This window comes from Chrysochloris asiatica, unplaced genomic scaffold (assembly GCF_000296735.1).
Source record: "Chrysochloris asiatica unplaced genomic scaffold, ChrAsi1.0 scaffold00316, whole genome shotgun sequence".
Lineage (NCBI taxonomy): Eukaryota > Metazoa > Chordata > Mammalia > Afrosoricida > Chrysochloridae > Chrysochloris > Chrysochloris asiatica.
In genome coordinates this window covers 3043234-3048372 of record NW_006408834.1, presented here as the reverse complement: position 1 = coordinate 3048372, position 5139 = coordinate 3043234, and the positions used below count along the sequence as shown (strand labels likewise).

Sequence of the window (5139 nt, the reverse complement as noted above, 5' to 3'; positions counted from 1 at the left end):
AAGGTTTTCAAACCAAAAGACATTATTCTTTGGATCTGGGGCACTTCAGCCTGCCTTTGTGCCACCCATGGTCAATGGAGGCCTCAGTGTAGAGCCTGGCAGAGTAACAGTCAGTTGAAATAGCCCAGCAAGTTCCAGTGGGGCCTAAGCAAAGATCCACAGTCCCCCTTCTACCACACGTGGGAAAGGAGTCAGCAGTCTCAGCTGAGTAAACAGTTTGCCCTAACCACCAGGGTTCGGGTTATGTATGATTTTCCTATTTAACCTGTAAATAATGAACTGACAGTTAATAAAGGGCAGATGATCAAATCTGGATGTTGGCAGAGGATAATTGTAAGGAAGAAACAGCAAAAGAGAACAGGGACTCATTCCCATAGACTATGTTGAATGTTTACCCCACTGATGGAAAAGATCTGTTTTCTTGTGGTAATTCAGTGGCTGACCAGGCCTCGCTTGATTCCTTCTCCACAGGTACAGCTCAAGTCAATTTGTCTGCTATCAATAGTAGCAACCAGGTCAGTCGTGCCCAGGACCTCTGCTCTGCCTGGAGTACATCCAAATCCGGGAGCTGAGAGACTACAGACCACTGAGGAGTCAAGCTTGAAGGTGCTGCTTCCCAAAGAAACACCTCCAATAACTGGGATGTTGCCTTTGGCCATCCCCAAGTTTACCGAGGACCAGCAACCAGTGACAATGGTGAATGGGGTGAAGACCAGGATGATATCCAGTCAGTGCTGCCCTACTTTAGAGAGTCCGAGTCCTCTGGAGAATGGTGGGGTGGCATAGGGGTTGCTCAGTGAGGATGGGCTGGGAGGTGTTCATGAAGCTGATTCTGAACAAGTTTCCTGGATTCACAAAACCTGGAATGAAACAATATTTGTTGGCTAAGCAACTAGCATATCCCAAGGAGAAGAGTTCCATCATTGTTGGAGATTGTGGCCAAATGTAGGTTTATCCTACCTTTACATTCAACTGTATGGTAGCAGATTTCAAAAAAGCTTTCAAGATGTATGCTGCATAGCTACTTTGAGTTAACACCCACTAACAGAAATCAGTATAAGCACTTTAAGTGGTTATATGACAGTCTCCTAGTTAAGGTTGGAACAGTCATTCCAATTCTTTCTCTTCCAGATAAGCAGATCATGGGTAGCTTTAAAAAGAATCCATCAATTCTGCCTATAATTGATTGGAATACCTAAAATGGGGCTACAATGTGTCCAGTGAAGGAGGTTTCCTGAGGAGTCTCTGCATTACATAAGACTATAGGTAGAAGCCTGAACCATATCCAGATCTTCAGAGACGGAAAATTTTCCTCTTGAAAGGACGTTCAGATCAGCCTGGAGCAGCTAGAAAACCAGAAGATACTTCCTAAAAGAAAGACCTACAGGAAAAATACAAAACAATAAGGGCAGTCCGACTGTTACTACAAGAACAAGTAAGTTGCTTGCCGAGGAGACATCAAGGCAAGTGGTCGGGTCCTCTCAGTGCAAATCCTCTTCCAAGACTAATTACAATGGGAATACATGCTCTGATTGGCAACCACGTGCATCACCCATAAGGGGAAATGAGGGGAGAACATCAGTGAAGCGGTGAGCTAAGCCCTACATGGTTCAGCAGACTCCTGTGAACCCAAGTGGAGACCTGGTTGGCCAGCAGCGTGGCAAGACCTGGGGACTTATGGGCTCAGAGTCAATGACACAGCCACAGAGGACTACAGTGGAAAGCGAAGCATCCAGCTGATAAGAGGAGGGTGGACAGACGCAAGAACACCCACACTTGCAGATAATACCCACTTGACCAGGCTTCAATGACTGAATGAACAGAACTCAACCCGAAGAAGAAAGAAGGGGAAAAAAGTGTCATCTGATACAATTTGATAAACATGACCTATACCTATAAACACAGTAGCTCAAAAGGGGAAACATCCTTGCTGCAAGAATTATTCCCACCCCCTCCACACAAAGAGTAGACAGGGATGGGCAACTTGGACATTGGTTACCCAAAATGGGGGGAGGGATACAAAGATAAGAAGTGACTGGCTTTCAAGCTTTCAAGAGGGAACCTAGATGCAAAGGGCATGAAAAACAACAAAAATTTTTTTTACAAAAAAGGAAAAAGAATCCATCAAAATACACATGAAGAGATTCCAGAATGGGTGATCAGGGTGTGCCAGCAGCTGGTCATTGCAGAGAGTGAGGTCTTACAGTAGTTCCTCAACTTCTGGGATGAAACAAATGGAAAACCAGAAAGAAGAAGGCTGAAAAAGATGAGCGAGTGCAAGTTGTGATAGTTTCCACTGTGGAACCAGAGTTACCTCGCTTGGACTTACTGGAAATAGAGAAGCAGTGCCACGTGGTTGCTAAGTTCACCAAAGCAATCAACAATGGTAAGAAGGAATTTCTGATGGTGGGCCATGAGGTATGGAAGTGATGCATAGAACCATCACCTAAGGAGTATCAGAAGATAAGAAAGGCCTTGCAGAGGTTAGCCATGGTTATCAAAATGAACCAGATATCAAACATTCAATAACAGAAGAAAGAAAGACTTATGAAGACATTGCTAATCTCATGGCAGAAAGCCAAAGAATGATCTCCTTTACCCAAATGAAATGACATCACGAATACAAAAGTTTCCTTGGCTGTTTCCCTGATATTATGGGTTCTCACAAGGGAGTGATATAAAAAGTAAAAGAAAGTGATAAACTAGTTGCAACTAGTAAAATCACCCCACAAGATAAGCTAAACATGGTGAAATTCTTTGACACTATATCTTTTGTGTTGCAAGTGATGATGAATCATTTTCATGGTAATTGGATCTATGATTACAACAATGTCATTTGCCTGTACCTTACTCAGCAGGTGCAGTTCTACCAGACAACTGCAGGAAAGCTGAGACAGGTCTTCAGCCTCTTCCCAGTTATGTAAATGAGAAGGTATGAAGAAAATGCCAAAGCACTTCTTTCTGACTAGAGCAATGAAATTTAAAGTTGATTTTTGTCTATCACAAATAAAGAAAGAAAGCCAAAAGAATAGTGCTCTCACTATGAAAACAATTGTGTTTATATTACTGAGGAGCCTGACACCTTCCTTGTTGGGATGGCCCTCTTGTTCTCAGCCAAAGCCACTGTTTAAACTAAGAGAAAATGTCTATTTTTGGAATGTACTTACAATTAGCAGAATTTTGGAATGGAAATTTGGTATTTTAAAGAGAATCCTAATTTATAACCCTCTGTCTCCCAGTTCTTACCCAATGTCAGATACTTACTAATTATTATTTTTAAACCTATGAATTATGCCAGAATAAAAAATATATATGTTTATAAAAAATTTTAAAAGGAAAGAAAGAAATGTTCTTTGTTACCAAGGGTAAGAGAGGAAGGAAATTTCTGGCTAGAGTAGACTGTTAAGGAGCTCTGGTAGCGTAGGGGTTACAAATCAGGCTGTGAACCGCAAGGTCAGCAGTTCAAAACTACCAGCTGTTCCACGGGAGAAAGATGAGGCTTGCTGCTCCCGTAAAGATTTACAGCCTCGGAAACCCTGTACAGGGTAGCTATGAGTCAGAACCGGTTCCACGGCACATAACAACAACAACAAGAGAGTAGACTATTAACTTGGGTGACGGGGAAGGCAATATACAACAGGAGTGAGGGGAGCAGAAAATGATAGAGGCAAGGGAAGACATGGAAAGGAATGCAAGACACAGAAGTAAATACAGTTTTACACACAATTCTGCAATTAATGAGTAGGTGCATGCAGAAACACAGGCTGAAGGGATGTGAGAGGGAAAGTAGAGTAGACCTACAAAGATATAGAGGTTTGACAGAGGGTATTTGTATGTGGGTATTTACCTTTATAGCAAATAGATCCATGAATGTAGTGGAGCACACAGGGACAAAGTTATGAGAACATCTTAGATATTACCAACACCTAGAGGGAATGAATCACAAGGCGTGGGAGTTCAGGACCCTACTCCCAGTGTCTGCAAGGTCAGCAGTTCAAGCTCACCAGCTGCTCCTCGGAAAACCTATGCAGGGTTGCTATGAGTTGGAATTGACTCGACGCTGACTTAACAACAACAACAATAGGGTTTTCAAGGAGTGGTTGGTGAATTTGAACCCCTGACCTTGTGGTTCAAACTGACCTTGCGGTCCAGTGCTTTATCCCACACTGTCACACCAGAACTCCAAACTAGAATGAATAGTGACTGCTTACAAGCTCATGAACAGCCATCTAAGATGCATTTATTGGTATCTCCCTGTGTGGAGGAAAGAAGAGGGATGAAAATTGAAGACACATGAAAAGAATTAGTCCAGTGTACTAATGGACCACAGGAACATCAGTCTCCATGACCTGAAATCAGAAGAACTAGATGGTATTCAGCTACCACTACCAACTAATCTGAAAGGGATTGTGTTAGGAAGTCCCGAATAGAGTGGGAGAAGAATGAGAAATAAAACTTTATGTATAAAGACTATGTTTACTGGCCAGATAAAGCATGGTGGAATCTAGAGACTAAGGCCCTTGCTCACCCTTCAGGTCTGGAAATGAACTCACCATATGGCTCAATTTTCAACCAAACAATAAGCAGATCTATAAGGGGAACAACAACATTGGGGAGATACGCACACCTTAGAATAATCATTTTCGATCAAAAGAGCAGCATTTACCCATGGACAAAGTACGGGAGGATTAGGAAAGAAGAAAGAATGGAAACAAAAAACAGGGAGGAAGTGTGATGAGTGACATAGAATTATGGGGATTGCAATCAATGACATAAAACAAAATGTGTATCAGTTGTTAAATGGAAAACTGATCTGTTCTAGAAACCTTTACCCAATTCACAATAAAAGATTAAAACAAAAAGTAGACAGATTCTCTTTCTTGAATACGCTTTTAATGTGGGTCTGTGGGAAGTGATACTTGTAACTTTTGAGGCATAAAAAAGGATAAAAAAAATTTGTTTGCTTCTCTTGGGATGTTCATTCATAAAACTCAGTCTTCATGCTTTGAGGAAGTCCAAACACCCCATGAAGAGATCCACTTGATGATTAAACAGATAGCACTAAGCTATCATATAACTCATTCAATCACATGAATGAAGCATCTCAGAATTGGAGCAGAAAAGAGCTATCCTACTGAA

At 41.8% G+C, this 5139-nt stretch overlaps 1 pseudogene; it reads left to right on the top strand.

Annotated features, from left to right (window-relative positions):
* The first annotated feature begins 233 nt into the window (after positions 1–233).
* LOC102835670 lies at positions 234–2924 on the top strand (annotated as a pseudogene).
* Positions 2925–5139: the final 2215 nt, after the last annotated feature.